The 13,735-nt window shown below is 57.3% G+C and overlaps 1 protein-coding gene across 1 annotated transcript in view; it reads left to right on the forward strand.

The window, feature by feature from the left end:
- Nucleotides 1-1,143: 1,143 nt before the first annotated feature.
- The window catches only part of PDGFRB (platelet derived growth factor receptor beta), a 37,677-nt gene continuing 25,085 nt past the window's right edge, over nucleotides 1,144-13,735 (forward strand). The window contains exon 1 of the mRNA XM_046666156.1: nucleotides 1,144-1,606. The gene's annotated coding sequence lies outside the window, so the exon portion shown is untranslated. The remainder of the gene's footprint in view (nucleotides 1,607-13,735) is intronic.

Here is a 13,735-nt window from a genome sequence, read left to right on the forward strand (position 1 = left end):
CCGGGTCCTGGAGGAGCCCTGCAGACCCTAGTGGGGAGGAGGGCCGGAGGCTAGAGGTGGAACATAACAGGTACTCAAAAATATCTGTTGAGTGACTGAATGACAGCCACGGAAAGGGTTAACTTAGGAAGAAGGCAGGACAGGAGGGCCAGTCTACACTGCAACGTGGGTCATCCCTTGGGGTCAGATCCCTGCGTCTGTTCCAGCATGTAACCCATGAGACCTGATTCTGCTTAAGTTCTGCCACTGCTGTGTGAGCTTGGGCAGCTCATTTCACTCTGCTGGGCTTCGGTTTCCTCATCTATAGAATGGGGAAATAACCCTTTGCTGGTACTCCGGGGGCTTGAGATGATAGAAGGGAATATGTATGGAATCTGAGGTATGTGAGTGGCCTTGAGCAAGGCTCTTTCCCTCTTTGCGCCATCACTCCTCGGCTTTGCTTTCTTCTTCTGAGAAGCAACTGATAATCTTGGAAGGTCTTTCCATCTCTTCCAAGTCACCTCTTCTCAGAAGCCCTTTTTGATTCCCTCAAGCCTCAGTTAGGTGCCCCTCTAAATGCTCTCTGGGCCCCCTGCCCTCCCTCGGAGTACCCACCTGTGCATTGTCTGTCTCTCCCACTAGCCTGGGCGCCCCTGAGGTGAGGGACTGTGTCTTACACACTCCTGTGTCCCCAACACCCAGCACAGTGTCTAGCACTTCGTAGTGCTGAACACGCTTGTTCAATGAATGTTGACTGAATCAACCATGTAGGTTATCAGAGCTCCCTTTATAGATGGGGAAACTGAGGCACAGAGAAGGGACCTGCTCCTATGTGCCATGGCAAGGGGAGGCCGCCACCCGAGACAGGCATCAGGCGAGTGGGGCCGGGCCACTCTTTAATAAAAGTGACTCAGCGGCTGGCGTGGGCTGCGGAATTTCTAAACATCCCCTCACATCCTGAAGGAGCAGGCGACGGGAGGGAGCAAGCAGAGGGAAAAGAGGAAGAAAAACAAGAAACTTGGGGGAAAAGAAAGAGAGGGGGAAAAAATTGAAATTGAAAACAGACGCACGCGTCCACCCTCCCCGCCCCACCACCCCCCTTCTCCCAGCTGAGCCAATCAGAGGCCGCCCTACAGCCTTTCCCCCAAAGTGGTGGGGGGGGCAGGGAAGCCCACAGTGGTGTGAGCTCCTGGGGCTGCCAGCGGCCGCAGTCCCTGCCCATCCCATCTGGGACCCAGGATCGCTCTGTGAGCAACTTGGAGCCAGAGAGGAGGAGGACGAGGACAAGGAGAGAGCCAGGCGCCTCTGACCAGCGCCCGGCAGCGGCCTGCGCCCTGCGACACAGCCAGCCAGACCCAGGGCGGCCTCTCCTGGCAGCCCTGCTCCTCCCAAAGGATGCTTTGGGAGTGAGGCCACTCCTTACCCCTGCAGCCCCCCACTCCCTCCGTTCTCCTGAGGCTCTGGGAGACTGCAACAGTCCCCCCTGCCCTCCTCCCCAGCTACTGCCCCATTTCGGGTCCAGTAAAGCCTTTCTGATAAAACGAGAGGGCCGTGAGGAGGACTTCCTGGAGGGGGTGACAGCCCAGAGCCTGGGACAGTGCCTACCCCAGAAGGCAGCAGCAGCAAGGTAAGTGCTGGGAGAGGGGGGAACTCCCACCGCTTGTCCTGTCCCCTTGCCCCAGCCTGCGCCTTTTCGAATAGGTCAAAAAATGGAAAATATTTTTAACGAAACCAGATGGGAGGAGGCCTGGAGGCTGAGGGTGACATCAGGGCTCAAGGAGACAGTTATCTCCTCTCTCCTGCTCAGGCTGCTTCTCAGCTGGCTGGCGACCCCGGCCTCCTCAAGCCTGCTGCGCCCTGCCCTCAACAAGCAAACCCTAGAGGTTTCCGGGGTGCCCCGCGGGGGGCCTCCCAAGCACAGCACCGCCTGTGGGAGGTGGGGAGAGCGGCGAGGGGTGTGAGAAGGGAAGTGGGAGATGGCAAGCAGGGTATATGGAAAGGGGACCTAGCAAGGGACAGGACCTCGGAACCAAAGCCCCTGTCCCTGGGCCCAAGCCTTGTCCCTAAGAATCCGTCTGGCTGTGGGCCAGTTGGCCGCCAGGCAACCTCTGGGGATTTAAATGGATTTGCAAATTTTCCAGATTCCTAAGATGTCCTTCAAACCCCCAGGGGCTGGGAAAGTGCGAAGGAGAGGGGGCCCCCGGCTGTGGCAGGCCCATCCTCGAGGTTACGGTCACGCAGCGGGGGCTGGAGGTCTGTCAGATCTGAGGGTCCCTCTGTGGAGAAAGGGGGTAGCTCCTGGGTCCTTTCCTCTGGTCCCAGGCAGCTGCTCGGGCCTCCTCGCTCTCTCCCTCCTTCCAGACACTTCCCCTTCTCCACTCCATCCTAAAACATGTATCTGACCGCGATTCCTTCCGTGATTCTCCCCTGTAGAAAGCCCAGACTCCTAACAGCGGCTGCCGCTGATCGAAACTCACTGCCTGCCAGGGCTGTGCGGCATGCTTTGTAAGCATGATCTCATGTAAGGCTCACCAGTGGCCCCAGGGGCAGAGACTGGTTTTCCGCACGAGGAAACTGAGGCTCACAGCAGCCACCAAACTGAACCATACAGTAGTAAGTGGCAGAGCTCAGGGAGACAGTAAGCTCCCTGTCCCATCACTCCAAACGTGGGCCCTGTGTTCCTGCCAGTCCGATCCCAGGATTCCCAGAAGGAATTTGCTAGATGCCCTTCCTCATCACCTCTGCTTTTCCTTCAAGGACCCTCCCTCCTCTACCTCCTCCAGGCAGCCTTCCGGGGTTCTTCCAGTCTTCCAAGTGCTTCCATGCCCTTTGCACTGGAGCCTTGTTGCCTGGCCCTCTCTTCCTGTTTGCATTCTGTTTTGCACATCAGAGATCATTCAGGACCTGGGCTTCCCCACCTCATGTTCTGTACCCAGTGTCCCGGGCGGGCAGTGGGGCTGAGAAAATGTGCTAGTGAAAGGGAGGAGGGACTCATTGAAGACCTTCTGTTCCCAAATATGAGACCAGGACCCAGGCCTCTCGTCTTCCCTCAGATGCCCTTCCAGAACATCACGCAGTTCCTCTAGGCTGCATTTTTCTATGTCAAACAGGGAGGAGTGTCCCTGCCTGCCTCTGTGATTCCGAAGTGCACAGAGACGTCTAGTGAGATCTTCTGAGGTCACACAGGCCTCCCCTGCCTCAAGGCAGGAGCACCCTGAGTCCACAGCACTCACTCGGGGACATGAGAACCATCTTGGTCGCTGTCACTGAGCACTTACCCCATGCCAGGCACAGAGCCTGGGACCTCACACGCCTCACAGTCCCCACAGCAGATCTTCAGAATGGGTATTACTACCACTGTTTTGCAGACAAGGAAACCGAGGCTCAGAGAAGCTAAGTGACTTTCCCAGGGTCTCACAGTTAGTAGAGTTAGTATTTAGGCTGCGGTCAGCCTGAATCCAAAGACTTACGCCCCTGGCTACCCAGGGAGCCCCTGGTCAGAGGGGAGAGAGTCTCCACCCTCCTGCAGAGCCTGCTCCTGGCACCAGCTGCTTCTGAGGTGGAACGTTCAGCTTCGGGCCTGACCTGCTCCCAGGCCCACCTGGGCCCTGGTTTGGTCCTGAGTGAGGAAGGAGAGCATCTGGTCAGCACCGTCCCCTCAGTGGTGATCAGGCAGCCCTCCCGCCTCTGTGGGAAGAAGAGCTGAGACTTGTAATTGCCCACAGATGTTGGGCAGTGGAAAGCACCGTGGATTCAGAGTCAGGAGACCCGGTGCTCGCCCTGGCTCGACTCGAATCCATGTATGGCCAACCTCAGGCCCCCATGTCGTCTTTCTGGGCTGCGTCCACATCTGGAAGGCAGTGGGCACCACGGGTAAAGAATATCAAGTTTGGGCATTGGGTGACCGTGCAGTAACCCCCATTCAGTTTCTGGCTGTGACTCTGGGCGTCAGGCCCCTCCTCAGTGAGCGGCTGGGCGGTGTGGAGGCTCCATGAGGGAAGGGCATAGGTAAGGCACACAGTTCCTGCACTTCGCAGGGCTGGACCTAATGCCATTGGCTAAGAGAGGGCCGCTGCTCTCCCCGCCTCCTGCACAGGACAACCTGGCTGTGAAATTGCTCTGCAACCCACAAAGGGCTATGCCCACGGAAGGGACCTGGACAGCATGGGTATTCTCAAGGCCCACTTCTGTCCTCCAGGCAAGTCTGACTCTGAGGCCAGCTGCCTTCTGGGTTGAAGCCGGGGACTCAGCGTTTTTCTCAGGACAGGCTGCTGAGTGTGGTGGGGAGGGAGAAAGGGTGAGAGGGGCCCCAGACATCCCTGAAAGGCACCCTCCTGCCCACCCTCTTTCTTGCACATGGTTCCGAACGCTGTGGGCAGTGGACCCGTGGAAGGGGGGAGATCTTCCTCCACTGTTTTCCACAGTCCCCCCTGGGGTACTCCCCAGGGTCCAAGCTTGCAGTGCCTCAGCTGGGAAGCAGCATGTGCAGGATGGTATAACAGGGACTAAGCCTGTCTGAGCACTTTCACTCCGCTTTACGTCCATTACCACAAAGTTCATGCTGTATTCCTCAGCACTGGAACGGACCTGGCATTCAGTAAGTGCTTAATAAATATTTGCTAAACTAATTTAATCATCGCAGCAACCTCGAGGAGTAGACATAAACTCTCTCCGTTTTACAGATGAGGAAGTGCCCAGAGAGGTTAAGTTAGTTGTCCAAAGTCGCACAGCTAGGATCTGGGATTTGCACTCCAGTGTCTCTGACTCCAGAGCCCTGGATGGGGTCTGGGCCACCCCTGGGGATCCAGCATAATTGCTGAGAATGTGCCTCAGCTCAGCTGTGGGGGCCTCTCAGAGTTCCAGAGGTGGTCATCAGACCCTGGAACCCATCCTGTGTGACTGTGGGTGAGTCAGTCCCTCTCTGGGCCTGTTTTCCCATCAGGAAAACCAGGAGGTTGAATGAGATGATCTCTGAGCTCCTTCCAGCCCTAAAACAATTCCAGGACTCCCAGCCACGCCAGCCCGGACTGGCAGCTGTACAAGCCCTGATGTGTGCTCAGGGATCATGCATATTTAACTTCACAATGAAAGGGTTTTTCTTACCCTTTTTCTACACACTACAGAAAGAGGTCAGGATCAATGACCACTAATGGAAAACTGTAACCTGCAATAATGAGGAGGAACTTTCTGACGATTAGAGTGGCCCGTTAATGCACTCGGTTTCTCAGAGAGTTCCAAGGGCATGTACCCGCAGAGTCCACGGCCATCATCCTGGGAAACTGAGGAAGGGGGGTCGGGAGCTGTGCCTGTTGAGGGGCGTGTGTGGATGCCGTGACCCTTTACGTTCCTTCCAATGCTAATTTTTCAAACCTCGTCTGCTCTGATTTCAAGAAGAAGAAAGGCTCTGGCCCAATGGTGGGTGACGAATAATGGGGCCCAGAGCCAAGGGAATGGATGCAGAGGCCCACCTCTGGTGGGAGGGGTCTGGAATTTACACACTTGTTACACACTAGAAGCCCCCCTTAAGACCCTCCCAAGACTTCAGGCCCAGAGCCCTCAGGCAAAAGGGTTTCCTGAATCCCAGGCCCTGGCCCCAGGAGCCCCCCTTCCCAGACGCTTTGTGGGGACCCCACTCCCAGCCTAGTGCAGGAGGTTGGAGATCAAAGTGTATTGCCTAGGCTGCATTAATTCCCTCTCTTCTCCTCGCTTCAGATCAGGGCTATTTGATGTCTCGGTGCCCGAAACCTTTCATCTACCAGAGGTACCAGCTTCTCTGGCCTGTGATGGAAAGAGTTGTCCCTTGGGAGGTGGGGGTAGCAGGGCCAGGGGGCCAGACAGTTCCTGAACATCAAAGATGAAAGCACTTTTGGAGTCACCTGGTTCACCTTCCTTATTGTATGGGTGGGAAACTGAGGCCCAGAGTGGGGAGGGATGTACCCTGGGTCGCACAGATCATTAGCTATATCACTGAGCTGGGACCCAGCCTCCAGGCCTGGGCTTTCCTCTGTGCCATCCCGTGTGCTGTGTCTTCCCCATCCACCTCTGTCGTCCAAGCTCAGCCTCCAGCTCTCCCTGGGGTGAGGCCACAGGGCAGAGAGAGGCTGAAGAGGAGCGATGCCATCCCAATGAGGGGTGGGAACCCCCCAGGGAGTTTTCTGGACCATGGAGCTTTTGGTCGGGTCACTTCTCCATTTTGGCCATCATTTCCTTTTATATGAAGTGGGGTGGGGAGGCCAAGGGGCAGCCCAGTGCCCCCAGAGGTCCCATCCAGCTCTGTCCTTAGCCCCTAAGAGCCCCTGTTGGGTTTCTTGTCACTGTTTCACATCCCTGTTGTTGACCTGGTTACCTTCCTTCCTGGGAAGTGGAACTGTGAGGGCTGTGACCCCACCAGCTTCTCCATTCCTGAGGCTGAGGCTCAGGGGGCGTGGGCGATTTCAGGGTCAACCCCCGAGGGACAGGGCTCAGCTTTATAAACCTGTCACAGAAGCCCCAGCCCCTCCTAGCCCAGAGCATTGGGCTTGAAGGGAAAGGCTCATGTTTGACCCAGCAGACTGTGGGCTGCTGCCATTTCCCCTGCACCAGTGTCCTTTTCAGCTCCCGGGCTGGGCCTGTCTGTAGGACGGACAGTGAAATTGTGATAGAGAAATGCCTGGAGACGTGGATAGACAGACTGATGGGTGGATGACCTCCTCTTAGTCCAGGGAGCAGGAATGACTTCATTAACACTCAACCTGTGCCGTCACCGAGGCACCATGCTTAGAGGAGGGCCTCTGCTTGAAACTCTTAATAATTTTTTTAACAAGGGGCCCCCCATTTTCATTTTGCACTCGGCCCCACAGATCGTATAGCTGGTCCTGCCAGGGAGTTTAGGCAGGATTTGAGACGGCTTCATCCCCAAAACTGGCCTTGCTGCCTCCGTTCTAATCCACGCCCTCCCGCCAAATGCCAGTCTGCTCCTGTCACTCTCGTTTGTGGAGGTCCCTGACCCCATGGCGCTAGACTTGCACCGTTATCACTGCCCAGCCAGCAGCTACCCCCCACCCTCAGTCAATGCCCTGAAAACCTGGCTTCCTGGTGCCAAAATCCTTACCCAGCTCCCCAAACCTTCCCCAAGGTGGCCTCTGCCCTCCTTCCTTGCCATCACCTACCTCTTTGCGAAGAGCCCCAATTTCTACTTAACAGTTCTCTCCCTGCCGTCTCCCCAGATGCCTTGAGAGCCCCACTTCCTGACGCTCATACGGAGCCCCTGGGGAATGCCCTTTGCTGAGAACCCCACTCAACCCCGGAGGCCCAGCGCAAGGCCGCCCTCTCCCCACTGGCATAATCGCATAATCATAATAGTTGCCATTTACCGAGCACCTACTGTGTGTCAGGTGCTTTTTGCCGTCGTCTCTAACCCTCACAGCGATGGAAAAGGAGGTTACTTATGTCACTTTCCAGGAAATTGGGACTCAGGGAGGTTAAATTCAGAGAGGGCACATAGTTCTGAGGGTGTGGGACTGGCACTTGGACCTGGATTAAGTGGCCTCAGGCTGGGACTGCTACACCTGGCTGGCTGGGCTCCCATCCAGTTTCAGTGTCCTTGGTGGCATCAGGCACAGCCCACTGGCATCAGGGCACCAAAGTCTGTTTTACCCCCTGAGCAGCCCGTCTCGTCGCATCCCTGGAGGGAAGGAGTCCCCACCGCCTGCCCATCCCAACTCCCCCGCATAGTGATCCTGAGTTATTAGGGGACAGCTGACCTCCAGGCCTGAAGACCAGAAAAGCTGGCCCTACACAGACATTTGATCTCTTATGCTGTGTAAGCATCTAGTGAGCCTCTACCGTAAACTCAATCTCATATTAGGACCTTGGAGGCATCCCAAAACATTGTTAGGTGGGTTTCTTCATTTGCGGGGAATCAAATTAAGGGGCTAAGACAAAGGTATAGGAAAGAACTCGTTGGCTGACAGTGGATGGGAGTCATTAGACTTGGGTTCTGGTCCTAGTTGGCCTCTAAATCCCTGAATACACCAGGACAGGACCTCCACCCCACCCTGGCTGAGCCTGCTGACAATACCAATAACTTCCTAAGGAGTCCTTCCGCAGAGGGCTTTCCCTGCCTCATTTACCACATGCATCCCTTTGCTGACCAGCCCAGCCTCGCCGGTTTTGCTGTGCACTCAGGGCCGTGTGAGTGAGTGAGTGACCCTCTGAGGGTGAATGAAGAAGAGCACGGCCACTAACCCTGCAGGGGGCTGCATGCCAGGCCCTGCTCTATGCATCTTAACTTGCATTAACTCATTTGATGGCCTCAACGACTCAGCGACGAGCCCCGACTTACAGATGGGGAAGCTGAGGCACAGAGAAGCTGAGTGACTGGCCATGGGAGAATCAGGGTGAAGGACTGAAGAAACAGTGAGAGCACAGATGGGGAGAAAGCAAGAGGGAGATGCAATGTGGGAGTTTCTTCCCCTCCAGCTCTGCCGCCCAGGAGGGCTCTGAGGGGAATCTCAATGCTCTGCCACTGGCACCAGTTAATGGCAGGTTCCCTCGCTAGCTGGCTTCCCTGCCCCATGTGCGGGCTCTGGGCTGGTGGGGGAAGGCCGCGTGCTGGTGGGTCAGTGTGCACGGCCCAAGGCCCGCCTGCCCCCTGCCCACTTGGCTCTGAGAACACATTCTCTGCGCGGCCCCCACCCCGGCCCGTGGCTGATGCTGGGCTGGCAGCAGCCCGGGGAACAGAAGGTTTGCTTGTCTGCGCCTGCCGCGCCCCCCTCCCCAGCCTCAGCCTGGGACCCCTCTCAGGGGCTCCTCTGGCTGCCAAGGCCTGGCGCTCTCTGTTGCCATGGCACCAACCGGAGATGAGGCTCTGGGGGGTTGGGGGTAGGCAGGGAGGGCAGCCGAGGGATGGTGGAGGCCTGGAGCTCTGCAGCTGCAGAGGCCCCGACCCTCCATGAACAGTGGAAGGGGCTGCTGGGGCCCCAGCAGGGGCAGGCCTGGACCCCGAACACAGCAGGCCCATGGCAGAGCTGGCCACACACCTAGACGGACTGCCTGGGTACTCCATCTCAGAGGCCCTTAGGACAGGTCTCAAGGCAGGCCAGAGCCCCTGCTTGGGCACTGCCCCCGCCAGACCCAGGCTGTCCTCGGCAAGGACTCCTCTTCCCAACCTGTGTGCTGAGCCTCAGGCTCTGCAGTGAAGTTGCAAGAAGGTTCTGAGCATCAAATTACTGGCTGAACTGGGGCAGGCCCCTTGCTCATTCTGCAGCTCAGTGAGGGGAGGGACGGGACTCTGACCTCTGAGGAGCCTTCCATCCCTGAGAGCCTGGATTCTGTATGGACCCCACAATGGTGAACCCATGCGGGAGTGTTTCTCTGTGGACAGACCTGTCCCTGGGCAGGAGACAGGCAGTCTAGCATGGTGGTTCAGAATACAGGTTTCAACGCAGGCCTGAATTGGCATCCCAGCTCCATTGCTTATTGGCTGTGTGACCTTGCGCAAGTTACCAGATCTCTCTGAGACTCAGTGTCCTCCTTGTGAAATGGGAATAATGATTTGCACCTGCATCCCAGGATTGTGATGAGGTTAAAACAAAATCCCCAGGTCATCTCATTTAGCAGAGTAGCTGACTCCAAATTAGTAGAAGCTTTGTTTTCAGATTGGGGGGCACCAGGACAATAAAACGGGAAGAAAGATGTCCCGGGTTGTGGGGGGCATTGGTAGGACTAATGGGTAGAGAACACAATGAGACAGATTGTGCTCAATGCAATAAAAATTTCCAAGTTGCCTAACCTCTGAGGATGCTGAACTGTCCAAGAATGGAATGGGCCGCAGGTGAGGTGGTGAGAACCCTATCATGGGAGGTGTGCAACTGTAGGCTGGACAAGCCCTTTGTCTGCAGAGAGGGTGGGGGAGATGTGAATAGGGAGTACTGAAGGGCCGCTCCCAACCCCAAGGTTGTAGAGCTCCATGAAGGATAGTGTGACTCTCGCCCCTGGTTCTGCCAGCTTCAGGTTCGCCCAGCTGAAAAGAGAGCTGGGACTGGAAGGAGAGGTCAGAGAACCAGGCTGGCGACTGGTGTGTGGAGCTCACACTACATGCCAGGCACAGGGTGGTCATCTTTGCCTCCTGCCTCAGAGAGGCCATCATGTGGCCACTGAGGCTGTGTGTTGGGGTCTTGGGGTCGGTCTGCCCAGGATTGAGCACTGGCTCCACCACTGGCAAGCTCTGTGACCTTGGGCAAATGGTTTAACCTCTCTGTGCCTCGCTTTCCTCATCTGTAAAATGGAGAAGCAACAGTGTCATCATGGATTGTTCCGAGATCATGCGGACAAAGGGCAGAGCCCAGGCGCTGGGTGTTGCGGACTGAATCAGAGGCAGCCGTTATTATTCCTGCTGTTATTCTCAAGGCCTTCTAAGCCTTGTTCCTTTTTGAAGTGGCTGTTGGGGGGCCCAGATGGGAGCCAGAGGTCTCTGGTCTATGGAGCCACTGGGCCTGGGCAGAGCCAGGCCATACATCCCCGAGGGTGGCCGCAGGGACTGGCAGGGAGGCCAGCGAGGCGCCGGAGGAGACAGGAAGTGTTTGCTGGGGAGGCGGGCGGACAGGAGCGTGCAATGGGCCTCCCTCCCTCACTGACCTCCTTCTCAGGCCTGTTCCCAGCCTGTGTGAGGACCCGAGCCCCCTCCCCTGGGCCCCGTCAGCCTGAGGCACACACTGAGCGCTTTCCCACGAACTGTTCCAAGTGGCTGGGCCTGCCTCGCTCCCCCTGCCCCCAGCACACACGCTCTGGCGGGTGAGGGGGTGTGCGGCAGGAGGGGGGCTCGGGCTGGGGGAATCAGTCCGTTCTTTATCAGCCTGGCTCCGATCCAGACAGATGTTTCGTTTTATTTTGAACTTCCAGAAAATAGGTCATTTCTTTCCATCGTGTCCCTGGGGAGGCCTCCTGGGGAGAGGAGCAGAGAGTGAATGACGAGTGTGGGGCCTCACATGGGCCCTGGGGAGCTGGGAGGGCAGCAACCTCCTTCCCTCAGTCGTGATGAGCTGTCGGCAGGGCCGGGCGTGAAGGCTCCTAAAGGCTGGGCTAAGAAGCTGGCCTTTCCCCAGGGGTGATGGAGAGCCCCAAGGTGCTGGGGAAGCACCAGGTCCCCTAGGTATTTAGAAAGCTTCCTCTGGTTTTGTGAGAATGGAGGGAGGGGACAGACTGGAGGAGAGGAGACAGGAGGGGGCCGTGCAGTGGGCAGTGGAGGCGGTCAAGCCTGTGCTGGAGGGTGCAGGGGCAGGGGCAGGGGGTCAGCACGATGGTCCATGGAACCGGCCCTGTTCCTTCAGACTGGGACTTCCAGAGCAGCAAGAGCCCATGCCAGGCCCCAGCTTAGCCAATTTCTGCTGCTTTGTTTGGGGGACCTCATAGGTACCTGGAAAACAGGAAGGTCCTCTGCGTCTAGAAGCAGCATGGCAGAGAGTTGGGCCTGGGTGATCAAGCTGTATCACTTTGTGATTTGAGCCGGGTTGTTCACCCTCTCTGGCCTCGATGTGATCCTGAGGCTTGTGGGAGATTCACTGGGTAGTGGTACAGTGCTGAACCTTCACCAACAGATAGAAGTGGGGCATAGGATTGCGAGGGGAAGGTGGGAGCCCCACAGCCTCAGCCCCTTCCCAGGTTTCTCCACCAGTAACTGTCTCCCCACCCAATGGACTCTGCTCTCCTGCCTGGCTGCCAGGATGGGGGTCCCCCGTCCATGCTGCAAGGTTGCACCTACATCTCAGCCCACTTGGGGTAAGGCCACGTAGGCCACGCTCTGCTGGATCCAGCCTGTGCCACCGTCACTCTCATACTCTCCCAGCCGCTGGCGGGAGGATTCAGTCCGTGGCTCCAGATGCCTCGTGCCCCCACACACTCCCAGGCCTGGAGCTGGCTGCCTCCTCTGAGCTGAGTCATGACATCCCGCCTAGGGCCCCTCCCCAGCACCCCACCCCCACCCCATCGTTCCAACTCAGCACAGCTGCCTTCGGAGCGGGGTCCTGAGAGCCTCAACATGTCAGCCCTGGAAGTGCTCCCAGGACAGCCCTGCCCACCCCATGTACAGATGAGGAAACTGAGGCTTAGAGAGGGGCAGGACTATACAACTAGGTGACAGAGCTGGGGCTAGAACCCATGTCCCCTTACTCTCAGCCAGTGATCTGCCCCTGAAGGTTGTCCCAGGGGCTGTGAAGTACCCCTGGTATGGAGAGAGGACAAGACTGCCAGTCAGGAGGCTGGAGTCTGTGTCCCACTTTTGCCAGCAACTTAGCAAGTCTCAGTCTCCAATCCCCGCCTGGCCAGGGAGGCACAGGGAAAGGGACTTTGATATAAAGGTCTGTGGATGGCAGGGCAGGGGGCGGTCCTGTGGGGACAGAGAGGGCAGCAGCTGTAGTCTGAACCCTCGGCTTTGAGCCACCAGCTTCACATTTGAGCCGGGACTGGAGACAGGGGCTGCCCCATCAGGTGAGCTTCAGTGCCCCATTGGCCACCTGAGCCCTGCTTACCTAGGTCAAAACACTGGGACCTGTCCCTGTCCTTCTCTAAGCCTCAGTTTCCCCATCTGTACAGTGGGGCACAGGAAGGGGGTTGGATCAGATAGCTGATGCCTGAGGGCCATGGAGCTCTGACATTCCAAGCCTCTAACCCGGTGACCCCACGGCCAGGCCTCCTCCTCCCTTTGGCATCTTGTTTATGCAGAGCATCCCTGGCCCAGACTGCCTGTCTGGAGCAGCCCCTCCTCCCCAGCAGCCCTTCCTCCCATCCCCATCTCACTGCTAGTTCTGCCCAGCCTCTTCCCCGCCTCCAGACTGAGTGCCTCTGTCCACTCAGGTGCCACAGCCCTCTCCATGTCTGAAACTAGCTCAGGGGCAGCTCCCAGTGGTGCTCTGCCTCCTTCTCATCTCAGAAAACGCCATCATGCCCCCAGCACACACACACTCCTGCCCCCCTGGATTCCGAGCCAGAAACAGTGGTGGGGGCTTGTTTATGATACCTCTCTCTTTAGTCCGCCAACTTCTAATCACCAAGCCCTGTCGATCCTCAGCTAGATAAATCTCTGTTTCTATCAGGTCCCCACGGCCCTCTCCCCAGCCCAAACCCAGCAAACAGAGAAGTGGGAGCACGGGTGGCACAGAGCACTCGCCTCAGCCAAGTCTCTGCTCCGCCTTCCTAGGCAAGTTCCTTAAGCACTCTCTGCCTCAGTTTCCCCATCTAAAATGAGAATGATCCCTGTATCTACCTCAAAGAGTTGGCTGAGGAGCAAATGAGTAGACACGAGTCAAGTGCTCAGAAGAGCACCTGGGGCAGTAAATGCATAACACACGGTGGTGGCTTTGTAGCTTATCTGTGCGTGCATACAAATGTGTGTTCAGGGGAGTTTGGGGTCCGTGTGTCCATGCTCTGTGCGTGTTGTATGTGCACAGTTTTGCTTGTGCTGCGTACACATGTGATTTGTGGCGTGCATGTGCACCTCACATGGGCATGTGGGTAAGCGTGCTGGTGGCAGTCTGTGCTGTGCACGTGTCCCGGGCACAGTGGGAGCTGTGTGCATGAGTGTTTTGTGTGGGCGTGCACATGCTGAGTGCCTGCGTGAGGGAGGGCTGGGCACACACATGGCCCCGTTGCACACGGATGTTTCAGAGCAGTGTGTGAGTGAGCGCGTAGGCAGGAGTCTGTGCTGTGTGTGCACGTGCTCACCGTGTGCAGGCCTCCCCCACTGGCTGCAGGCCCCCCTCGCTGGCCTGCCTGTGTCGTG

This window comes from Equus quagga, chromosome 7, assembly GCF_021613505.1.
Source record: "Equus quagga isolate Etosha38 chromosome 7, UCLA_HA_Equagga_1.0, whole genome shotgun sequence".
NCBI lineage: Eukaryota > Metazoa > Chordata > Mammalia > Perissodactyla > Equidae > Equus > Equus quagga.